The sequence below is a fragment of the Rhipicephalus microplus genome, chromosome 5 (genome assembly GCF_043290135.1).
Source record: "Rhipicephalus microplus isolate Deutch F79 chromosome 5, USDA_Rmic, whole genome shotgun sequence".
In the NCBI taxonomy this organism is placed as follows: Eukaryota; Metazoa; Arthropoda; class Arachnida; order Ixodida; family Ixodidae; genus Rhipicephalus; species Rhipicephalus microplus.
Genome location: NC_134704.1, coordinates 178,430,753 through 178,457,080, shown reverse-complemented (window position 1 = coordinate 178,457,080; position 26,328 = coordinate 178,430,753). Strand labels below are relative to the sequence as shown.

At 47.6% G+C, this 26,328-nt stretch overlaps 1 protein-coding gene across 1 annotated transcript in view; it reads right to left on the bottom strand.

Annotated features, from left to right (window-relative positions):
- Nucleotides 1-26,328, bottom strand: part of LOC119174091 (stimulator of interferon genes protein) — an 85,224-nt gene that overhangs the window by 46,126 nt on the left and 12,770 nt on the right. The gene's annotated exons all lie outside the window — the stretch shown is intronic.

Here is a 26,328-nt window from a genome sequence, read left to right as displayed (position 1 = left end):
ATGGGCTAGTCCCTATTGTGAAAGAAGAATGCTTGAACCATGTCCGGAAGAGGATGGGCACAGCCCTACGCAATCTTGTGCAGAAAAGCGAACAGGCTCTGGGAGGGAAGGGCAGATTGACAAAAGCCCTTATTGATACAGACTATTATGGCTGGGCACTGCGGAACAATTCAAACAATGTGGCTGCAATGCAGCGTGCAGTGATGGCGTCATATTATCACGTCACCTCAACTGACGAGGATCCTCACCATGACTTGTGCCCGGAAGGTGCAGACTCGTGGTGCCGTCATAATGCCTGCAAGGGGAATGGCGTGCCACCTCCAAAGCACAAATACAATCTTCCGGGCTACGTTGCAGAAGCGCTGCTGCCAGTCTACCAGCGCCTTTCACAGGCTTCTCTACTGCAACGCTGCCTGGGAGCAAAGACGCAAAATGCATCGGAGTCATTCCATTCTGTCCTATGGTCCTTGATGCCCAAGGAGCAACATGCATCATTGACTGCTGTCGAGACAGCACTGCATGACGCAGTTTTGCGGTATAATGCCGGCTGCTACAGGGCCACCCAAGAGTTGTCGTCATCAGTGGGACTCACACCTGGCCACCTAACCATTCAACGAGCTGCGGAGAAAGACTCTCTGCGTCTGAGAAAGGCTCAGAAACGGATGAATGAGAAGCAGGAAAAGCGGCAAAGAAAAAGAGAGCCTAAGGACACATCTAGCTACTCTGCAGGGTCATTTTAGACCATAATAAATGTTAGAAACTTTCGAAGTCAATTTTCTCAGAATGACTTTTATGGCCAGTGAGGCTGCTTAGTCAGGTGATCTCTCTGGAACTGCTGGTCTGATTTCTATCAGGTTTTTTTTATTATGCACCTTAATAAATTGCCCAGGGCAAGACAAGCCCGCTTTTTCAATTGATTGTGTCTGTAATTTGTAATAATTAACTAAAACTTCATTGATGAGAGCCAAATTGTGAACACTAAATTCAGTGCTCTGCTAACATTTTTTGGCAAGGGAATTTAAAAAAAGGGCTCTGTCTTGCCCTAAAGCACCTATCCAGGAATCATCATAGTGAATTTCACAGTGCTAGCACATTTTTGAAATTCTCCAGACCCTGACTAAGGGACCCATGTGGACTACCCTGATAAATGGCTGTAACTTGGGAACCAGTGAACATAACTGCATGAAACTTTGTGGTTATTCAAATGGCTTTGCTATTAGTGTACCCTGAAAATTTCATTAAGATATCTCAACAAACAAAAAAGTTGCCCTTCGAAGGTAGCCTCCCCCCTTAAGGATGCCAGAGGGTGAGAACATGGAACACTTCCCGTGGCCAGTCAGTCGAGGTACTCTCGGCGTGGGAAACCGACATCATCTGTGCTTCACAGCAACTCGGCATGAAAAAAAAAAGTACAACTGCATATTCTGCTCGTCTAGTCATCACAGATCAAAAGCCTGCACAGCTGACTTGTCACTGACGCAGAAGAAGGAACTGCTTTCCAAGGACAAAAGGTGTTTCCGCTGCACCATCAAAGGACATCGGGCACGGGACTGCAAAAAGAAGATTTCCTGCTCCAGATGCGAAGCTCGACACGCTACAAGCATGTGCGATCCCGATAGGTGTTCATGGAAGTCAGACTATGCTAACAACAACAACGAAGAAACTACGACAGTCTGCGCATCACTTGGAAGAAGACCCATCAAGGAAAACTCTATCATTTGCGTTTTCCTTCAGACTTTCAGAGCATGCGCCATGAATGATGACACCTGCCGCTACATAAGAGGCGTTTTTGATGGTGGCAGTCAGAGGACTTTCATAACTGAAGATCTGTCCAAGCACCTCTAGCTGAAAAGCATGGGAACAACTCGAATAGCCTTCAATACTTTCGCAAGTACAACGGACCAAAAGGCTAAGAGGCGTCGCATCACAAAACTACGACAGCGAAGCCAGTTTTACGAGGCGGAAATAGTCTTAACTGCAATAGAGATCCCAAGCATCTGCTAGGACATCACAGAGACTGCAATTCGTTGCGTCTTTCAAGAAGCTGGGAAACGATGTCGCCGATGAGCTCAAACATCCATCTATCATCACTAAGAGTGGCATCAGCATACTTATCGGGTCTGATCAGATGTGGAAAGTGTTGACCGGCGAAGTTTCACGGTGAAAAGGCAACGAATCATTGATCGCACTGAACTCCAAGCTTGGATGGACCTTCCAGGCAAGCACATCGCACTTGGTGTCCCCACCAACTACTTCACAAATGATGGTGTGCGTGCTAAAAGCCCGAGCTACTAATTCCGACGGGATTTTGCGCTCCTTTTGGGAACTTGAAAACATAGGAATTACGGACACGATAAACAAGCCACCTGAAATGAGCAACACCATGAGGCATTTTGAGCAAACGATTAGCTTTATAAACGGAAGATATGAAGTGGCCCTCTCTTGGAAGGATAATTTCGAGCTTGCAAGCAACAAGCAAGTCGCCGTTACTTGACTGGACAAGCTTGTCAACCGTCTCGGCTCCAGAAAAGGACTGCTCGAAACGTATGACCATACGATAAGAGAGTACTTGAGGGCAGGACACGCCGAAGTAGTCAGTGATGTACCTGCAGAGGTGGCGAAATTATATTACATGCCGCACAAGGAAGTCATGCATGAACAAGCACTGACGACGAAAATGAGAGTGGTGTTTGACGCTTCGTCACATGCCAAAGAATGCAAGTCCCTTAATGACTGCCTTGAAAAAGGTGACAACTTATACCAAGACCTCGTGCAAATTCTGCTATGCTTCAGAACGCACCCGGTGGCAGTTATCGTGGACATAGAAAAGGCATTCCTTCAGATTGCGATACGGGAGGACGACAGAGACACTTTCCGCTTTCTCTGGTTTGCAGAAGGAGATTTATCCAAGGGCAAGCTGCAAGAGTGGAGGATGACACGAGTGCCCTTTGGAGCCACATGTAGCCCATTTTTGCTCACAGCTACTATTCTCTACCACGTTAAAAGAGCACCGGCTGTCATGGCACAAACAGCGCAAACTCTTGCCGAGTCGTTTTACGTGGATGACTTAGTCACTGGTGTCGACACAGAAGAGGAAGCCGCTAAACTTTGCCGAGAAGCGCGCACAATAATGAAATCGGCTGGCATGACATTGCAGAAATGGACAACAAATTCAGAAAATTTGATGCGAACGCTTGAAAATCAAGTAGAATCTACTAGTAATGAGATGGTCGTTTTTCACGAAACATCGGTCAAGGTTCTGGGTTTGGTTTGGAATCCTGCAAAGGATGAATTCAACTTTTCGGTTGAAAATCTACTCCGGTTTTTGACAGCACAGACGGACACAAAACGATTTGTCTTGCAGTCAGCATCAAGAATGTTTGACCCGTTGGGATTTGTAAGATCATATACTATTGCCATACGAATGTTGTTTCAGAAGCTGTGAATACGAGGGATTGGCTGGGATGAAGTACTACTTAATGACCTGCAAAAAGAATGGAATGATTGGGTCATCCAGCTGCCGCAACTGCAAGACGTCGTCATTTCTCGCTATCTGGGCGGCAGAGCAACGAAGGCCAATGTGCTTCAAGTACATGATTTCTGCGATGCCAGTCCAGCGGCATACGGAACAGCGATATACATCGTGTCAAGTCCTGAGGAGCCGAAACTGTTGATTGCAAAGTCTCGTGTAGCACCCATTAAGGAGACAACGCTGCTGCGATTGGAGCTGCTGGCTGCCTTAATCGGCTCAAGATATTGGCATACGTGAAAAGCGCTTTGAGGAATGTTCAAGTTGACTATACGATGTGGAGCGATTCCACCTTTGTGTTGTCATGGATAAAAGCTGACGTGAAAAAGTGGAAACAGTTCGTAGCCAACAGAGTCAATGAAATTAGGTGCACTACGGATCCATCAAAGTGGAGATACTGTCCTGGAACGGACAACCCGGCTGACCCACTCACGCGTGGCGCGACGCTTGAAAGACTGCAGTGCAGCTCAAAATGGTGGCATTGTCCCGAGTGGCTAACTAAACCAATGTCTGAATGGCCCCTACAGTTCAGTGAACTAAACATAGCGGAAGCCACCCAAGGTGAAGTTACAACAGTCCACGTTGCACTAATGACACGCTTCTCAGTTCCGATAATCGATATTCAATATTCAACGGTACAGCAGGCTTCAGCGCCTACTCAGAGTCACTGCGTCGGTTTGCAGATTTACTGACCAATGCAGAAAAAGGACAGACCATACAGGACATCTCGTGGCAACAGAAATCCTGAACGCTGAACAGTATTGGATAAGATGTACACAAGAGCAAGGCTTTCTTGAAGAACTCACCGCTTTGACCAACGGCCAACCAGTCGAGTCTACATCTTGAATCGCTGAACTACGCCCTTACATAAACAAAGACGGAATTCTACGAGTTGGAGGCCGTTTATACCTCATGCATTCCACACAAGATGTCAAGCACCCAATCATAATGCCGTCAAGCCACCAGTTTTCGGCACTTTTGGCAAACAGAGCCCATCTTCAAGTCCTACATGGAGGAGTTAGGGATACACTTACGCAGCTTCGGGAATGCTACTGGATTTGTCGAGCTCGCTCTTTGGTAAAAAGAGTGCTGCATGGCTGCAATATATGCAAGCGTTTCAGTGCAGGCTGTTATGACCATCGTCAGTAGGTGCCATGCTTGCGCTGAGGAGCGTAGCCGGGCAGCGCTCCCACGCCTGGAACCCCAGTTCTCTTGGAACCAGCGTCCAGAGCTGACGGGGGAGCGGCGCTCTTTTGATCCTCAAACAAGTAGCCGACTAACCTTTCTATGCTGTAAATAAGTGTAAAAAGTGCCATAAACCTGTTTGTTTTTCATATCCCCATCTTGTCAGCGTTCGTTTCCTCCACCCGAAGCTACACCACGCTACCACAAAAGACCAGGCAGACCCCGGTCCGCAACAACTGGCAAACAGTGCTGAGATCCGCAACAACTGGTGAACAGCGCCGAAAGCCACGACAACTGGTGGCAGCGGTGGGATACGACTCACCACTGGGATCCACAACAGGGCCCAGGAAGTGCTGAGACTGCTCCGTTAACAAGTCATCGAGGGTCACCAACGAACCCGTTCGAAGTTGTAGGAGTCGACTTTGCGGGCCCTCTGTATGTACGCACAGGGAAAGGGGACACGAAGTGCTACGTTGCACTTTTTACGTGCGCCGTATCTAGAGCCGTGCATCTCGAGCTTGTCTCAGAAATGACAACCGAGGCTTTCCTGCTGTGCCTACGACGATTTGCAGCTCGGAGAGGATTACCTAGGGTGATCTATTCTGACAACGCACGAAGCTTTCACAAGACATCGGCAGACATAAAGCGACTACACCGAATGTTCTCTGAAGAGGACGTCGCTGGTCACCTCAGCACCAACGGCATTTCGTGGAAGTTTACTGCACCAAATGCTCCTTGGTGGGGTTGATGGTGGGAGCGCCTCGTACGATCAGTGAAGCTCCCGCTGCGAAAAATTATCGGCAAAGCTTGTCTGAACTACGAAGAAATATCGACAGTGCTGGCGGAGGTCGAAGCAGTCATAAACTCTAGGCCTCTGACTTTCATTGAGACAGATGCAGGAGAACCTTGCACTTTGACACCAGCCAAACTTCTCCTTGGACGAAGATTGACTTCCATACCATGTGCGACCGCTGACGAAGGCAACAGCAACTCCAAGCGAGCAGACGCCATACACAGACACAACTAGAACTGCTGGTTGAAAGTTTTTGGGAGCGTTGACAAAAAGAATACCTGTTGCAATTACGATCTGCACACTTTGCCGACACGAAATCAAATACAACATTGAAGCAAGGGGACATCGTTCTCGTGTGTGCGGACAACACGTCACGCCAGCTATGAAAGGTTGCAAGGGTCACGGAAGTGTACCACAAGGCCGACGGTCTCATTCGTTTCTGCAAGATCAAGTTGCAAGGCGGTCATCTTGTGATCAGGCCGATACAAAGACTGTACCCACTTGAACTATGTGTTTAACTTTGCGTGGCCGGGAATGTTGATTATTTCTCACGTTCTCGGCTGGGACAAGGAAACGAGAAAGAAGAAGAGTGCGAACGAGAGCGAGAGACGTGGGGACGCTCAAGTGACAGCAGAGGGCTTCCGAGCGCAGTTAAATAAACAAGTATTTTTTGTCTTATACATTAAAGACGAAGTTGAGTCTGATCGCAGTGTCTAGAACGCCATCGTCTTAATAACTAGAAGTGGTAAGCTGATATAAAGCACTAGTGGTTGCACTGGGGCTCACAAGAATGGTAGTCCTCAACACTGCTACACAAATCAACCTCACCGGATGGCGCCTAACTACAATTGACGTTAACCTGGCATGGCGGCTGTATCACAGGAGTACATATTGTCACGTCCACGAGAGGGCTTGTTCAAAGCCGAAGTAACGGTCGATTTGAAGGGGTAGAATGAACGTACACCAGAGACCTTTGGCAATAGCTGAACGTTCTCTTCTACAGCCACCTTCCTATTGCCCGCCACACAGATGCACATACCTAAATTACGTATGTGGTAACATTTCCCTCCGCGCAGATGAAGCCCACTGGGCGAGTCAAACAGTCTTTCGAGGAATAAAGCGCCTCAAACGCGTAACATGGGCAAGTTCAGTTTTGGCAGACCGTTGGGCATTCGAATGGAGACGCGCCACGCATAAAGTTAAATCGCTTATACGGTCTCTAAAGAGAAAAGGTATCGCTTAGTGCAATACCTTGTTTCTCGCACAACCCGCGTTTTCTAGTTAGTGTCCACAGAAACACTAGGTCTCTGCGATTGTACGTCACGTGTCGGCGTCGGTGGTCAAAACGTGCCTTCGAGCGGTATGCGCAAATAAGTAAGCCGTCTGGCTTCTTTTGCACGACAGAAGATCTCGGATATGCAGGGATCATGGTGGTCCAAACACGGGAAGATGGTACTGAGGGTATGACGAGGAAGCCGAGCATATAGAAGAAGGAAAGGACTGTAGTCGGTAGTTTCATGCTGTACGGTGTTAAATGCATAAGCCATAAAAGGTAAAATGCTGCCCCAGTTCTTATGATCTGATGCGAAATACATAGACAGCATGTTCGTGAGAGTTCTGTTAGTTCATTCAGTTAGACTGTTTGTTTTGGGACAGTATGGTGTAAATTTCCAAAACCTTGAAGTGCATGACAATAGTTATAGCGCGAGAACAGAACGACGACAAAGAGATAAAAAGGACACCATTTGTCGTCGTTTTGTTCTCGCACTATAATTATCGTCATATCACACTAACTGGCCCAAACTGCCACACTCGAAGTGCAGACACGAAGCATCTCTTCCACCATGTCTGCAGTGAATTGTCACCCACAATCACTGATTACAATTTCGGGAGGTCCGTGTCGTAGCATCACAAAATGTAGCATGAAGAAAAACACATCAGCTTCAGTTGCCGATGGTATGGCAGCTGTCTCACAGCACCGTCGGTGTTAAATGATCGGTGCAGACGACTATCCAGTGATTTCCATCAAACGACCGGGAAAAGGCTCAAGAACTTGTTCGAATGGAGTTCGACTTGTTCGAATGAAGTTCTAGGGAGCGACACCGGATGTATTCGCCCCGGAAGAGCACTTGTCGGGCGCTTGTGACATTGACACTCGTTGCAGCTAGACACGTAGTGTTTAGTCCTCTGGCACATTTTGGGCCAGTAGAACCTTTCTTGAAGGTGGCAAAAAGTTTTCACTGTGCCTAGATGACCGGATGTTGAGTCATCATGCATTGCCTACAAGATGTAAACGCAAAGGCTTTTCAGAACCACCAGAAGATGATGATGATGATATATGGTGTTTTTGGCGCAAGGGCCATTTGCTGGCCAAAGAGCGCCAGTTCATGAGACAGGAATGTGGACAATGGTTGTGATTAGCGGCTGTATAAGGGCCATAAAATTCCTCGCAGTAAAGCGGGTAAAAACATACAAGTAATAAAATCATGACCGTGCCGTGAAAGGTGTGTGTGGTGTGAATAGGTGACAAAAGTTGGTGATAATGAAAAACGATGGTCGACATGTATGGCATTAGCACAAGTACCTCACTCGTTCATACCCTTGCGTGCAAGGGCCGTGAGGCAAGTGCTTTCCTGTGTAGCCACCGCAGCAAAAACCTCTCTAGAGAGGTCGTACTAGGGTATGCCCGGGTATATGATATGAAAATTATGAATTTCCTTTAAAAACGCTAATAATGATTTGTGACTAAAAAGCGGTTCCCTACTGACGAACATTGCAGGGTGTAAAGGTATATGTTGTCGATAGGATAGTGGGAAGTGTTGTCTTCTTAGAGTGTCTAAATGTTTACATTGAATTAAAACGTGAAGAACTGTTAATGCCTCACCACATTTATCACACAATGGTGGATCACCACCGGACAAAAGATGTGTGTGTGTCGTGTATATGTGTCCTATCCTGAGTCTTGTTAGTGTTACCTCTGTTAGACGTGATTTTGATACTGGTGGCCAATGGCCAAGGTGTGGCTTGATAACGTGTAGTTTGTTTTGTGTGTGTGTATCCCACTTGCTCTGCCAGTAGTTCCTGAGTTTTCGTTTGAGAGACGGCTTAAGATCAAAGGCCGGGATTGATGTCGGTGTAATGGCGGTGCTTTCGTGGGCGGATGCAGCAAGCTGATCCGCCATCACGTTGCCCTGAATCTCACGGTGCCCTGGCACCCAGCACACAACAACATGTCTGTTGAGTGTGTAGAGGGTGCATAAAATGGAGTAAAGTGAAACGAGGACAGGGTTTTTTTGTTTTTTAAGACTGTGCAGAGCCGTTACCACACTGAGGGAGTCTGTATAAATTACTGCTTTTTGTATTTGTGATTGTTTGATGTGTTTAGCTGCCACAAGTATCGCGTAAGCTTCCGCTGTGAAGATACTTGTGCCTGGATGTAGAGGGCCAGCATCCGAAAAGGAAGGGCCAACAGCAGCGTAGGACACAGAGGAGTTAGACTTAGAGGCATCTGTAAAAAACTCAGGACGTGTGTATTTGTGTTGAAGTTCCAAGAAGTATGTTCGAATATGGGCAATAGGCGCATGTTTAGTAACTTCTAAAAAAGACACATCGCAATCTATAGTCTGCCACTGCCACGGTGGCGGGTATGCTACAGGAGCCATTAAACTGTGTTCGAGTGACACTCCAGTGTCCTCAGCTAGACCCTTCAGGCGAACTGAGAAGGGCTGCCTCATTGAAGGCCTGTTTTGAAAAAGAATGGAGCTCGACAAGTCATTAATAGTAGAGTATGAGGGGTGCCTCTTGTCTGCTTTCACCTTTAGGAAATATACAAAGGACATGTAGGTTCTTTGCAGATGAAGCGACCACTCATTTGACTCAACGTAAAGGCTTTCTACGGGGCTGGTGCGAAAAGCACCCGTAGAAAGGCGGATGCTCGAATGGTGCACGGGATCCAGCATCTTCAAAGCACTTTGAGTCGCTGACTGATAAACAATGGCCCCATAATCTAAGCGGGTGTGAATAAGGCTTCTATACAGGTTCATGAGGCATTTCCTGTCACTACCCCACGTAGTACGTGACAACACTTTTATAACATTCATGGCTTTTAAACATTTTGTTTTTAAATACTTTATGTGGGGTACGAAGGTCAACTTGTTGTCCAAGATTAAGCCTAAGAATTTATGCTCGGCTTTGACGGACAGTTGTTGCCCGTTCAGTTGAATGTCGGGTTCCGAGTGCATGCCTCTCTTTCGCGAGAACAAGACACACGTGCTTTTTTGTGGGTTAAGTCGAAATCCGTTTTCATCTGCCCATTTGGAGATCTTATTTAAACCCAGCTGAACCTGCCGCTCACACATGGCCAAGTTGCATGACTTGAAGCCAAGCTGAACGTCGTCGACATATGTACAATAGAACATATTGCGGGGAATGGACAAGTGCAAAGAATTCATTTTAATAATAAAAAGTGTGCAACTAAGCACACCTCCTTGTGGCACGCCTGTTTCCTGGACAAATGTTTGGGAGAGCACACTGCCCAGACGGACACGGAATGTCCGGTTTGACAGGTAACTTTCGATTATATGAAACATTCTTCCGCGCACACCAAGGTGGGACAGGTCTCTTAGAATTCCGTAACGCCATGTAGTATCATAAGCCTTTTCGATATCGAGGAACACAGAGAGAAAATATTGTTTATGGACGAACGCGTCTCTGATCTGTGCCTTGATACGAACAAGGTGGTCTGTGGTGGATCTACTTTCTCGAAACCCGCACTGAAATTGGTCGAGCAAATTATTTGTTTCAAGAAAATGTACAAGTCGGCAGTTTATCATTTTTTCGAAGACTTTGCACAAGCAGCTTGTAAGTGCTATAGGCCTATAACTCGAGGGTAAAGAAGGGTCCTTGCCCTCTTTCAAAATGGGTATAACAATAGCCTCTTTCCAGGAGGTAGGAATAGTGCCAGGAGACCAAATAGCATTGTACAAACAAAGTAAGGTTTTTCGGGTTTCGTTTGGTAGGTTTTTTAACATTTCATACATCACAAGGTCAGAACCTGGGGCAGAAGTACTGCAGGAGTTTAGAGATGTTTGGAGCTCAGCTAGATTGAAAGCTTGGTTATATGCCTCGTATTTAGTGGATTTGTGTTCGAGTTTCTGCTTTTCTATTCTTGTTCTGTATTTTTGGAAAGTGTCAGTATAGTGGGACGAGCTGGATACCTGTTCGAAGTGTGCACCGAGAAAGTTTGCCTGATCTTCCAAGGTATCACCCTGAGTGTTTATGAGTGGAAGTGTGTGTACTTGTTTTCCTGCTATCCTACCAACCATGTTCCAGACTTTAGCCTCCTGTGTGTATGAATTAACCCCTGATAAAAACTTCTGCCAGCTTTCTTTTCTGGCCTGCCGACGCGTTCTCCTGCCTTGAGACTTTATTTTCTTGAAGGTTTCAAGATTTTCGGCTGTCGGTGAGTTCCGAAGCAGCCTCCAAGCTCTGTTTTGCTGTTTGCGCGCGTTTCGGCATTCAGAATTCCACCATGGCACACATCGTTTTTCGGGGTGTCCATTTGTTTGTGGGATGCATTTTGTTGCAGCATCAATTAAAAACGCTGTGAAGTAGTTCACAGCAACATCAATGTTCAAAGTACAGATGTCATTCCAACCTAGGCAAGCGATAGTATGAAACTGTTCCCAGTCGGCTCTGTTTATGAGCCACTTGGGAACACGTGGTGGACACTCAGTTACTGTCGTTGTGCTCAAAACTACGGGGAAGTGGTCACTTCCGTACAGATTACTGACGACTTTCCACTGGAGTAGAGGCACAAGAGATAGAGATACTATGCTCAGGTCTATGGAGGAGTAGGTGTCATTAGCGAGGTTATAATAGGTTGGTTCTTTTCGATTTAGAAGACACGCGCTCGACGAGATAAGGAACTGTTCGATCAGTCGACCTCGCGCGTCATACCGAGAGTCACCCCATAACCTGCTATGCGCATTAAAGTCTCCAAGGAGAACATAAGGCTCCGGAAGTTCATCAATTAGAGAGTGTAAATCGCGTTTTTGCAGCTGATAGCTAGGAGGAATGTAAATACTGCAGATTGTGATCAGTTTATCAAAAAGAACCGCTCGAACAGCCACTGCCTCAAGGGGTGTTTGGAGTTGTAAGTGTGTGCATGCTATTCCTTGATTCACTATGATGGCAACACCTCCGGATAATGTCATAGCATCAACACGGTCTTTTCGGAAAATAACGTATTTACGAAGAAAATTTGTGTGTTTTGAATTAAGGTGTGTTTCTTGTACACACAGCACTTTTGGCGAGTGTTCATGTAAGAGTTCTTGGATGTCGTCAAGGTTTCTGAGAAGGCCCCTGACGTTCCATTGTATAATTTGAGTGTTCATGGTGAATGTGAAATAGTGCTGTGTGTACGAAAAGCGAGTGGCTGTTTAGACGGGGAGTTTGAGTTCACTTAACAGGGCCATCACCAGGCCCTGTTATTTGCTTTTTTGTTTTCTTGGCGCACTCCAAGGAGCCACGCCGCTCTTTCGGCACCAAGGGTGCCGACGTATCCATTGCCTCCTCGGAGGCACTGGATGCCCGCACATGCGGGCTGTTAGTTCGGATTTTGGGCCTCGCCTGGTGAGGGGAGGCCTTGAGACCCGAAGACTCTGGAGTCTCCGGTCTCTGTTTGGGAGTAGGCGGTGTAGCCTGGGCTACAGCCGCCTTGGGGGCAGGTGCCACAACCGCCGGCTCGGTATGCACGGGCCGGAGGGGTGGCGAGGGCTGGTGCGGCGGTGCCCCCTGATGCGCCGCATCAGCGTATGTAGATCCATAGAATGGAGCGACTCTTCGCCGTGCTTTCTTAAATGTAATATTCTCCTTCACCTTCAACGTAACTATTTCTTTTTCTTTTTTCCAGTATGTGCAGGAGCGTGAATATGCGGCATGGTTTCCTTCGCAGTTTACACAGTGTGGCGGTTGTTTGCAGTTCTCAGACACGTGGCCTAGGACTCCACATTGCGCACAAGTCTGGCGACCACGACAGGTTTTAGAGCCATGGCCATACCTCTGGCATTGGAAGCAACGACGAGGATTTGGTATGTACGGCCTGATAGATGTCTTTGTGTAGCCTGTTTGAATTGATTCCGGTAGTTTACTGGATGCAAATGTAAGTATCAAGTGTTTTGTCGGTGTTTCCTTATTGTCTTTTCTGATGATGATTCTCTGTACATTAGTGACATTTTGGCTCTTCCACCCCTCCAAAAGTTCAGTCTCAGTCAAGTCAAGTAAGTCCATGTCGGATACCACTCCGCAAGTTGTGTTCATTGATCTATGTGGTGTTACGGTTATTGGTATGCCACCGAAATCTGAGAGACGGTCTAGCTTTTTAAATTGTTCTTTGTCACGGATTTCGAGGAGAAGGTCTCCACTAGCCATTTTGGTTACCTTGTATCCTGTGCCAAGAGTTTCGGTAAGACATCTAGAGACTAGGAAAGGAGAGACGGTCCTGGCTTGCTTTTCAGTTTTTTCACAGTGAATGACGTGGAAATGGGGAAAAGTTTCTGTTGGCTGGTTGAAGAGATTTATGTCGTCGGTGCGTACCCGCTTTAGGCCGGTACGATCAGATAGTAGAGGGAATGCGCCATGCATGCCCGTCTTATTTTTGTTCAGCAGCGTTGGCAGCCACCCACCACGGAGCCCAACAAGGGGACGCTGCAAGTTTAAAGGTGCTGAAAGCTTGCAGACGTCAGCCGTACAACACTGCCATAACCCAATGCGCCTAGACCAAGGTAGGCTATTTGCACAGGGTTAACCCTTGCCGCCAGGAAAATTGGAAGTAAACAGAAGAGAGTAGAAGACAGGACAGATAGATAGTGAGAGATAAAGACGAAGATGTAGGCAGAGAGAGATAGGAAAAGGCGACTGCCGATTTCCCCTGGGTGGGTCAGCCCAGGGGTGCCGTCTACGTGAAGCCGGGGCCAAAGGGGTGTGTTGCTTCTGCCAGGGGGCCTTAAAGGTCCAATCACCCAGCGTCGGCTCAACCCCCAGGATCCCCTTTTCCCCGGACACGGCAAAGCCACGCACGGCTAGGCGTGGGAGGGAGTAGAAACTCCCCCGTTAGCTCGGGTCCGTGGTGTCGCTACACACCAAACGCCTACTTGCGCAGGCGCCCCTGCGGGGAACCACCAGAAGATATCGTGAGCCGGTGCTAGCGCAGTTCTTTTTGTAAACCAGCCCGTCTCAAATGCAGAAGCGCGTAGGCGATGATTTTGGCATGGTAGCATGAAGTTGCTGTATGATGCCGTCCCTTTGTTGCACACCTTAAAGGTGTTGGTATCGGGAAATGGTTGGTCCACTGATGCCATGTAGGTGTCAAAGTTGCCCTTGTCACATTCCATCGCTGAAGCGGTAGTCGCGAAAGACAATCTGTGTCAGCGTGATGGTGGCCGCTTTTATAGGAAACTGTGAAGTCATATTCTTGTAGACGAAGTGCCCAATGTGCAAGCCGACCAGATGGGTCACGCAGATTGACCAGCCAGCAGAGAGAATGATGGTCTGTCACGATGGTAAAGGCGTGTTTATACAGTTTGGACCAGAAGCGCTGCACTGCGAAGACTACTGCAAGGCATTCTTGCTCTCTGATGGTGTAGTTATGCTTGGACTTGCTTAGCGAGCGACTTGCATACACTACAACGTATTCTTAGTTATCCAAGCGTTGAACCAGGACAGCACCTACACCAATACCGCTAGCATCTGTGTGAAGTTCTGTGGGAGCCCCAGGAATGAAGTGTCGAAGAATCAGATGGGATGTCAAAATAAACTTCAACTCAGAAAAAGCAGAATCACATTCCGGAGTCCAGTCAAACTGCGCCCCTTTCTGAAGCAGGCATATGATCGGGTATGCGATATTCTTACAACATGCATAATTTAGGTAGTGCATGTTTCTCTCGGAGTCTGGGCTATTTTAGTGAGCGTCCGCTCCACGCTTTTTTTTTTAGAATTGGAGTCACTGAAGAACTTCTTCAGTTCTTGAGCAAAAAGATTCCACGTTGTCAAAGGCACTTTTCAATTTCGTACCACATCAGGGCGGTTTCCGTGAGAAACAATGTGTCATTTTCCAGTTGATTAATAGGGTTCCAGTGGTTGGGTTCCAGTGATAGGGTTCCAGTAGAATGAACGCGCACCAGAGATCATTGCCGATGATGATGATGCCTCCACTATGGCTCTTGCCCACTCAGGGGGATTGGCCAAAAATCTACCTGAGTGGGCAAAAGCCATAGTGGCTATAGTTGAACATCCTTTTTTTCAGTTGCCTCCCTGTTCCCATCTGCACAGATGCACATACCTAAATTATGTATGCGGTAATAATATGTATTGTTTATAAAATTTTATAGCTACTACCGCAAACAAAATTGGTGTTTCACAAACATTAGGGTCTATTTACAAGGTATTTCTGAAACCTGGCGTGGTTTTGTGGTAGAATACTTGATTGCAATGTAGAATGCTAGGATTCGATTCCTGCTGGGACACTAACATTTATTCTTTGCATTCATCTGGTCAGCCCTGCTTATGTAAGCTTTTTATTAACACTCAAGAAATAAAATTACCCATGTGTGTTCACGCTGTTCCTAGGTAGATATAAAATGACTATCACCTGTGGCACATACATGCTCCCGGTAAGTGCCACTGTTTTTTGGAAAGTGTTTGGCAATGTACGGGATGAGATTATGACATTATTCATGTCATGACCAGTGCATCGTACTCGTCAATCCATATTACCCTCGTGTACTAGTTTTCGTGTACTCCAAGTTAAGGGGCTGATCATGAGAGCACCCAGACGTAGACGGCTAGATAGATAGATAGATATGCAGATAGACGCCAAAAGTCCTTGCAGTATGCAAAAAAATGCTTCGAATTGAGAAGATTGCTGTGCGTATCGGCACTATGCACATGAGCTCATGTACTTTCTCACATAGAGGCATAGACTCCTTATTTTCTGGGAGAGGGTGCAGACAGGGAAACCCAGCCGGTTTATAATGCAGAGGAGGAGCGATGCTGGACTAACCATGCATGGAGAGGGGTGCAATTTTATTTTTGAGATCAAATGATGAATATTTGCAAGTTCACTGATCCAAGGTTCATTCTTGCGCTATATTCTGTACCCGTCTAGAACCCACTGTTGCAACCTTTCACCAATGCTTCTGCTAATGTTGAATACAATGTCTCTTAATGCTAACAAAGATAGAATGAAGAAAAAAAAAACAATGTGTTTCAAGGAACATGTGCATACACATATTCTGTAGATGCTCTGAAATTCTGAGCACCTGTATCATTTTATGCACTCATTGACTTTATTTATAAGCCTATGTTCTAAAGAAGAATGAATATCTTTCATGTCTATGATGAAGGTGCCTACATACCCATCCTGAGCGCTCACTCCGAACGTACTCGGTCACAAAAGCTGGGCTCTTAACTTAACATGGATCCCCAATGCGCGATACAGCAAGCATCCTTTGTAAGAATGTTCTAATAAGCCGTTGCTATGTGCCTCACTCAGATACAATGACTCTGAAAGGGTTTCTTTCACTGAAATTCTCTTCGAGAAAACAGTGACAGGCTCAGGCATTTTGCTGCCGTCACAAAAATGAAGGGCATTGACCCCACTTCTCCACTTGGCCTGAAAGCTAGTTGCGATTTTACTTTTATTGGATTGACTAGGGCAAGGGCTTTTCTACTTCACTGAGGTAATGCCTTCCTACTGATGTCATGCATGTATCTTAGCTGAAGCTTTGACACAAATTCTTTATCACAGTTAGTGCCATAGGCATATCAGCCCAGGGGGGCAAAGGGGTGCTAGCCCCCCTTGCCCCACTGAGAGAAAGTGAGAGGGCTGTGCCCCTCCCCCATTTTGAGGGTGGTCACTCTTGGCTGCACACTGGGGAAACAAACAAGTAAGGTGATATTTTTTGTCACAGCAGTAATCACTCAATTATGTTCCTACGGGAGAATGAAAATGTTACGAGGCAATGTTACAACATAGTGAAATTCTGCCAACATTTTTGCTGCGACGATTTTCTTTGTAGGCTCTTTGCTGTACAGGTCACCTAGCGACCCTTTCACGTCTTGTGCTGTAGTATTGCAAAGCAGGCAAGCGCTGAACAGGTGCCCTATAATGTTACATCACTTGTTCGTGCTTTCATTCTGCTGTGACTTGTTGATGCAGTTATAAATGGGAACGAGCAAACATTTTGAAGACTGGTCAAAGCATTCACTATTTCCAAAAAATAATTTTCTTCAAAAAGGATAGAAAGGAGAGACGCTGGCGGCGGCGAGTCAAGACGTGCCCGCGTCGGCTCCCGGATTTTGCCAACTTTTCTAGCATTTTGTCGACGAGTGTCCATGTTTATTTGTGCAAATCTTTTCCGCGAAGTTCTAAGGACCACGCGGACACCCTCTTTTGCCACAGTGAGTGATTTTTCACCATTTCACGGACATTTGTGTGCATCCGTCGGCGGCGTCTCACCTAACGAGCACTTCGGAGAGCAGGCCTAGGCCTAGCTCATCTAGGCCACCCAGCCGGCCTCAGGGGTGGCTCGGCGCCACTCGTCCGTTACCATGATGGAATATCGAGTAGAGGGAGAAAACATTTCCCCGGAGGAAGTCACTCAAGACCAGGGATGGCAAACTGCGGGCGCCAGAAGAGTTAACGCCAAATCGCGGGGAGGTGGCCCTAACGCCGCGGCAACGCTTTCGGCGTCCCGCGGCGACAAGCATAGCGGCGCAGCGCTGAAGTCCAAGATTATTAGGGCAGGCCGAATGCCGGCTCTTCCCAAAGAAGACATCAAAATCGTCATTCGACCAAGAGGTGGACTGAATATCTCCAAAATTGGAGCGGCTGCGGTGGCTGACGCTATACTTGCAGCCGCCGGCATCACACCCGATGAGCTCTCACAAGACACTCTGTGCCCGAACTTACAGCAAAACATTATGGTGGCCAGCACTCCTAGACGGGAAAATGCCGATCGATACTCCCGCCTCAAGCAAATCCGCATCTCGGGCAACATCCACGAACTGTGCGCGTACGAGACTGCCCCACACTCCACGTGCAAGGGTGTCATACGTGGCATACCGTTGCAAGACGACCCTGCGACGCTGGATGGCAAGATCGTTAACCAGAAAAACCCGCTCGCACTGGCAGCTAAGAGAATTGCTCAGACGGAGACTGTGATCATCGCCTTTGACGGGCACCGGGTACCAAATTTTGTCAGGTACGGAACGCTCCTGTTGAAATGTTCCCTATATAGAAAGCAAGTGGACGTATGCCACGCCTGCGGAAGACTCGGGCATCGCGCCGATGTCTGTCCAACACCTAGCGACATCGTCTGTCGGGGATGCGGCCTTCCAAACCCTGATGAGCAGCACCAATGCACCCCAATATGCAAGTTCTGTGGCGGTCCGCACCTTACTGCCAGTAAAGAATGTGCGCATAGATTCAAGACTCCGTACATTGTTCGCCGACGACGCTTCGAGCGCGCCAGACAGCAAGAGGAGCTCCCCCCGCAGTCGATCCTTCGATCCTCCTATTCTCAAGCCTCATGTAGCCCTAGCCCTAGGGAAAAACGACGCTCGCGCTCGCGAGGTCGCTCCAGGAGCCGACGGGGCTCCAAAAGCCGCTCTGCCCCAAGATCACGACCATCATCGCCTTCTCCAGCGCGCTCCGGCTCCAGAGGCCGCTCCACGTCCCGCACCCGGAGCGGCTCGTCCAACAGACCAAGATCCAACACCCCCTCCGGTGGTAAAGGCAAGTCCTATCTAACGTGGGCCGATAGGGCCCGTGGCAACCAAGAGCAGGCGTCCAACTCCCAGGACTCGCACGACCCGCGTCTCACAAACGAGCTCAAAGAGCTTAGGCGTGCCAATGATAGTCTTAGGAAAGAAAACGCCCAGTTCAAGCAGGAAATCAGTCGGCTAGCCACCGAGATAGCCGAAATACGAAAATTGGCGCTCAAACCGCCGGCTCCTCCGGCCGCCACGAGTTCGTCGGCCATGGACACGGCGGAGGCTCCCCCCAAGGCGGGTGCAGTGAAGCGTCGCGCCCTGGATAGCTCAAGGGAAGACGAGACTCTGGAGCTCCTTTCGGAGCTCAAGAAGGCCATCTCCAACATACAGTCAGGCCTCTCGCAAGTACAAGAAATGATCGCGCACCCCCAGCTGGGTCTGGTCGCCCTCAGCGAGAGAATACTTAGACTGGAGGGGACCCACCACGGATTTTTGCCAAGCACATCGACAACACCAGTCCCAAACTTGAACAGTGTCATTGCCCCGCCGACAGAGGGTGCCATCCTGCAGGCGGCCCTCTCGAAACCCATGCCCAAGCCCAAACATGGATAACGAAACTAACGTCATAACAATGTGGCAGTGGAATTGCGCAGGGTTCGTCAGCAAACGGGCGACCCTGCGACAATACCTAAAAGGCATAAAGGATAAACCCCAAGTCATCACCTTGCAAGAAACGATCACATCATCACACATCAGGCTCCCTGGTTTCGTCACTGTGGCTTCCACTGAAGGGGGAAGGGGGGTGGCCACTCTGGTCAGTAAAAGGTTCACGTGCATTCAGCGAGACCTCGGTCCAGCGGACAATGGGGTCGAGTACGTCATGACGGAACTCCTCGTCGACCCCCCTAAGCGGTGCTTACGAAGGAACAGTATTTTCATATTAAATGTCTACTGCAGGCCCAGCGTACACAGAGCCAGGGCTGGTGGTCTTCTGAAGAAGGCCGTGCATTTTGCCGGCTGTCAACCTCTTGTCGTCATGGGGGACTTCAATGCCCAGCATCAGGCGTGGGGTTACCTCACCAATACGAAGAAGGGTAGAGACATATGGCTCACGGCAACGGAGGAAGATCTGACACTGGTAACCAATAAGGACTTCCCGACCAGGAGAGGGAACTCGGTGTGCCGAGATACAACCCCGGATCTCACCTTTGTCAAGAGTCTGGAAAACGTCAAATGGACCAACACAGCTATCGACCTCGGTAGCGATCATTGCATCATCGAAGTGCTCATAGAGGTTGCCCGCAACAAGACGAGGACCTTTAAGTTCATCGACTGGGACTTGTTCCGAGCCAACCGCTCCGAGCGCGCCCTTTCCCCGGATGCGGACCTAGACTCTTGGTGCGGCGGGTTAAAAGAAGATGTGGCCAGCGCCACCAAAGAGATGACAACCGATCTGGAGGTGGACAGGATGGACAGTAGGCTCGCGCATCTGTTGGAAGCCAAGCAGGCACTGCTCGCGAGATGGAAGACTCAGCGCCATAACAGAAGACTGCGCAAGAAAATGTCCGAAATCAACAAAACGGTAGAAGATCATTGCAAGGTCTTATGCAAGCAGCAATGGGATGAGCTCTGCGATTCTATGGAGGGCCAACTCAAGACCGGTAAAAGCTGGAGACTCCTCAAACACCTACTGCACGACGGCAACACCAAGTCCAATCAGAAGAGAGCTTTGGCGAAAGCTGTCCATTTGGCCACCGACTCAACTCCAGATGAGGTGATCACGGAGAAGCTCATAGACAAGTACCTGGCGGCCACGGACGATCCGGTACCTCCCCAGTTTCCCGAATACGAGGGGCGCGACGCGCCATCGATGGACGAGGACTTCACCGTGGCTGAGGTCAAGCGGGTTCTCGCATCCCTCAATAGCAGATCCGCCCCTGGGCCAGATGGGGTAACCAACAAAATGCTCAAGCACCTCGACGACGACTCGATCGAGTTTCTTACAGACAAGATCAACGAAATCTGGCGCAGCGGTCTCATTCCCAAGAGCTGGAAAGCGGCCTGCACAGTACTGATACCCAAGCCGGGTAAGGCACCGAGCATCGAGAATCTTAGGCCAATCTCGTTGACGTCGTGCGTCGGGAAGGTGGCCGAGCACGCCATGCTCAACCGCCTCACTGACCACCTCGAGTCTAACGAATGCTATACCCACAACATGATTGGCTTTCGGTCGGGGCTCTCGACTCAGGACGCCATGAAGCTGATCAAGCACCAGGTCATTGACTCCGGCTCCGCCGACACCAAGGCGATTCTTGGATTGGATTTGGAAAAGGCTTTTGACAACATATCGCACGCCTTTATTCTCAAGAGCTTGTCTGAGTTTCACGTCGGCAAGCGGGCGTACAATTTTGTGCGCTCCTTCCTTTCGTCGCGGTCCACAAGACTGAAAATTGACGGTTTTTTGACCCACGAAATTACCCTTGGGCCAAAAGGGACACCTCAGGGGGCGGTGATCTCCCCGACGCTGTTCAATATCTGCATGATCAACCTGTCGAGGGCCTTGAACAAAATCCCGAACATTAACCACACGATCTACGCAGACGACATCACCATCTGGTGCCTCAGCGGATGTGAGGGTCAGGTCGAGAGTGCTTTGCAAGAGGCCATCGATGTGACGGAGCGCTATCTCATCCCCACCGGGCTAAGGTGCTCGCCCGCTAAGTCCGAGCTCTTACTGTATAAGAAGAGGCCCAGAGGCGGTTCTCACCGGTCCTGGAAGCCAGCAATGAAGAGCCACATTACGTTATTCACCGGTAACGGCTCCCCAGTTCCGCGGGTGGACACTATCAGGGTCCTTGGAATGTTTATCGAGTCTAACGGAGCCAATGGAGCCGCCGTCAAACGCATTTGTTCCAAGACCGAAGGCGCCCTCGGACTGATTCGAAGAATCGCTAACAGGCACCGCGGAATCAGGGAGGACAATCTGATCCGGATTATCCACGCATTCGTGCTATGCCACCTCGCTTATACGGCGGCTATGCACAACTGGCTCGTGTCGGAGCGCAACAAAATCAATGCCCTAATCAGAAGAGTCTTCAAGCTGGCCCTTGGCATTCCCGTTCGAACGCACACGGAAGACCTCCTGAAGTTGGGAATCCACAACACGTTCGAAGAAATTGTCGAAGCCCAAGAGTTTGCACAGTTTGTCAGACTGTCTGGCACCCCAGCGGGTAGAGCCATACTCGGCATGCTGGGACGAAACCCCACGGTTGTCGGTCCTGACGTTGTGAAGCTGCCCAGCGACGTAAGATCCAAGATCCAGATTGCGCGGATGCCGCGCAATATGCATCCAACCTACAACGAAGCACGAAGACGAGCCAGGGGTAAATCTCTGCTCGCCAGTGCCCGCTTGGACAAAGATCGAGCCTGCTTCGTCGATGTTGCTTCGTACATTCAAGAAGAAGCCTTCTCCTCAGTGGTCGTCGACTGTGATTGCAGAGTCATCAGCTGCGCTACCATCCGCACTTCTAGTTCCAGCGTTGCAGAGCAGGTTGCCATTGCTCTTGCATTGACGGACGGTGTACATGACACAATTTATTCAGACTCCAAGGCCGCTATCAAGGCCTTTCAGATGGGCATGGTGGCTCCCCAGGTCCTACAGATTATTCAAAAAGTCAAAGACCTCAAAAATCACTCATTGGTCTGGTTTCCTGCGCATCTTGGAACCATTGAGGGTGCCTCGCTCAATCCCAACGAGGAGGCGCACTCGGCTGCACGAGGTTTGACTGACCGTGTGCCAGGTAACGCGTCATCTCCTGGGCGACCTGAGCCTCTCTGCTCGTACAACGAGATATGCAAGCACCACTATCTGTCAAGAAAACTGCTGCCTCTACCACACTCCTCGCTATGCAGGGCCCAAGCTGTTGCTCTCCGACTGCTACAAACTAACACTTACCCGAGCCCTGCGGCACTGCACACAATGTACCCTGAACGGTTTCCAAGCCCGGACTGCCCCCTGTGTGGTGGTTATGCGGACTTCGAACATGTACTGTGGGGCTGCGCCTCTGCCGGTCCCCCTTTCACCCAAGAGGAAATGAAGCGACTCATCAAGGCCCAGGACCAGACCTCTCAAATCCTGGCCGTCCAGAGGGCCCGCGCGAGGGCCGTCAGGTTTAACCTGATGGTCCCCGAGTGGGCCTAGCCAGGTGACGCTGAGTTTACTCGCGTCTATTGTGGACCAAATAAAGTTGTTTCACTCACTCTTCAAAAAGGATATATTAACACCGCTGTTTCGTTAAAGCTGTTACGAGCCGATGAGTGTGACAAATCGTTTTCGATGTTTAAGTTTTTTCATACTGAAACGCCGAAACTCATTTCTGCTTTAGTCTCTGATAAACATGATCAGCCTTGCTTATGGCAATGTGGAGGCATAGCAGCAGCTTGCGAAATGGCCATAAATAAAACAGAGGACTCGAGCTCAGTATGAAGCACAGCTTTTAAGCTTGCCCCACAACTTGATCAGCCGGACCAGGGAGAAGGTGAAAGACTGGTTTTTAGTACTATGGAGGCTTAGTTAAGAGTCAGGCTAGTGGGTTTTCACTCAACTTGAATTGTCTTTTACAGCTCAGAATACACCTCGGACATCAAAAAAGCAGAAGCATGCAGCACTGCTTATATCTCTCAATTCCTCTTTCTCTCAGAAAGTATGAGCTCACAGAGATGTATACGTCCACAAACTACTAAACACCGTTATGTTGCATGCGGAAATATTTTATTATACTCATAATTCATCTCGCCAGCTGCTATAAGTAGCCACTGATAGTGTGATTGGCAGCTAGCCTACTTGAATTAGATTTAGAAGGAGATTCTCTACAGCTTCTTGACGTCATGTAACATGCAGCTGATATTGTGGCAGAGAAAACATTTTTGATGTCGAAGAACCAATGACAAACATTATGCCATATCGAAAATAGTTTATTCTCTTATTTTTTATGTAATTGTGCATTAGGATCATTACGCGGAGGATCACTTTCACACCATTTGTTGCTTCGCGTAACAAGCTGCTGCTGCTGCGCATATGACAAAGACTGTTTACACCAATCATACACAGCTGACGACAATTTCGAAAGAAAGTAACAAGGAATAGTTTAACGTTATAATCACTCAAATTTTATTCTTTCAAAGGAAAGCTTTGTTTACACCGTTAGTATTGGCGTATTCATGCGCGTGTCTGGGAGCCCCTTAAGAAATGTTATTACAAATACAATGAGTGTACACAATGTAGTACGCTCCTAACACCACAAATTATACATTTTTAAAGAAAAGGGTTAAGAAGTTCATAATAGGTTAATAACAGTAATATAACAATAGCAATATCATTAATAATTGCACAGTGCAGAAACAGTGTTCAGACTATTAGCAAGCAAGGCAAATTATAATACACACAAGCTTGAATAGATCCAAGAAAGTTTAATACTTACTACGAAAAAATATAACAGCAATCATTCGTTGAAAAAACATGGTTGATCCCTCCAACATGGGAATCAGCCTATAACACGAAAGTAAAATGCACCTTTGCAGGGGTAATTAAATATTTATTGTACATTGATAAAGAAGAATGTGCCGAATGTACGTTTTAGTGTTTGGCACCTATAGCCCCGTTCGTCGACATATCCTTGTTGAAGCTTGGTACATTCATATAAATTTACTACACAAACCATTGTAGTATCTATAGATGTTAACCACCATGTCATAATCAGAGAAAGAAGCATAATAGAAAGATGAGTGTCGCATATTGGATGCAGAAATTGAGCTAAGGGCACAATTCCTGAGTCTGTTAAAGTGTGATTGAACTTTGTGGTATCTAAGAAACCACGTCGTGTCACTTCTGTGTATAAAATATATATATATATATATATTGTGAAGAAGAAGATGTGCATGCAGCAAGCAGCATCGCTAACGCTCGGCTCTCTCGGCTCGTGCTTCGGTTCGCTGCTGTGCTGATCGCTGTCCTTAACTTAAGTGGACGCGTTTGTTATGTCTTCGAGTTTGTTTTGTACCACTATACCGCCGAAGACACCTTTTTTCTACAGCCAATGATGCTATCACCACAGCTCGCGAAGCACGAGAAGTTGCTCGTTAGTGCCTTTTAGCATCGCAAAATCACCAGCGTCAGCGTTATAACTCACATAATGACATAATGGCCAAGTTTCCTTTCCCCCCCCCCTCTCTCTCTCTCTCTCTCTCTCTCTCTCTCTCTCTCTCTCTCTCTCTCTGTGTGTGTGTGTGTGTGTGTGTGTGTGTGTGTGTGTGTGTGTGTGTGTGTGTGTGTGTGTGTGTGTGTGTGTGTGTGTGTGTGTGTGTGTGTGTGTGTGTGTGTGTGTGTGTGTGTGTGTGTGTGTGTGTGTGTGTGTGTGTGTGTGTGTGTGTGTGTGTGTGTGTGTGTGTGTGTGTGTGTGTGTGTGTGTGTGTGTGTGTGTGTGTGTGTGTGTGTGTGTGTGTGTGTGTGTGTGTGTGTGTGTGTGTGTGTGTGTGTGTGTGTGTGTGTGTGTGTGTGTGTGTGTGTGTGTGTGTGTGTGTGTGTGTGTGTGTGTGTGTGTGTGTGTGTGTGTGTGTGTGTGTGTGTGTGTGTGTGTGTGTGTGTGTGTGTGTGTGTGTGTGTGTGTCACACATCAGGATACAGTTTGTTGGTGCTCAGCTTTATACAATGCTGAGCCCCAACAAACTGTACTTTCAATCCTGATGAAAACCAGACTCTGCCGAAACGTCGAAATAAACCATGTTGTGACTGCTCACAGAGGATCTACTTGACTACTTGCAACGCTACGACCACACAACCACCATGCCTGTCTAAATATAAATATATATATATATATATATATATATATATATATATATACATATATATACATATATATATATATATATATATATATATATGTATATATTTCTGCTGACGAGTGAGATAGGTTTGCCCTCCCACTCGCGAAAGAGTTGGTACGCCATTGGTTAGTGCAGACACTTTTGCAGACAGAGTTGATGACAAAAAAATATTGGGAGTACTGTGAAAGATAATGTACTTTTAATGTAAAAGAAAAAAAAAAACAATATGAGAAGTTGAGTTCAGCTTATAGTAGTCACTTTGCTTATTCAGCATTGGCCAACTCCTAAATAACTAGTACATATATCATTACCCCAATGAACTACCACATTTCCATAATTAAAAAATATAAAGTGACAAGACTGCTCACCTGGAGTGAATTAGTATTGAAACGTTGAAAGGCTTCCCATTAATAAACATCCTAGGGCATGTTGATTTGTGGGGTTTAACGTCCCAAAACCACCATATGATTACAAGAGACGCTGTAGTGGAGGGATCAGGAAATTTTGACCACCTGGGGTTCTTTCGTTCTTTAACGTGCACCCAAATCTGAGTACACAAACCTACAACATTTCTGCCTCTATCGGAAATGCAGACGCCACAGCTGGGATTCGATCCCGCGACCTGCGGGTCAGCAGCCGAGTACCTTAGCCACTAGACCACGGTGGCGGGGCTCCTAGGGCATGTTCACTGCAAATGCACTTTCACTTTGCAATTTAATTTAGCTTTTCGGAAATATGCCCCTATAATATGAGATCCTCACCTATTAGATCTTATATGCATTAGGTGGAACAAGCAAGCGTAAATAAACAGTTACACTTCAAAAGTCTTCATCAACGTGGTACATACATTTAATATGGCCGTAGGAGATGAACTTCACAATGGCGTTAAATTGCGCTAGTTCGTTATTCATGATCATAGCAATATAACAGCACAAAAAACAACGAACCAGCACACAGAGACAACTTACAAGTTGGAAGTCGGGGCTCGTTTGTCTCTGTCTGTTGGTCCGTCAACTTTTGTACTGTTATATTTTTTGTTATAAAAGAGTAATTGCTTGTGCCACTCGCTTTCGGTCATTCATCTTCTTGCATACGAGTGAATCCATGGCAATCAGAATTACACAATTATTTCTGTGTGCTAATAAAAACAAACAAAACACCTTTG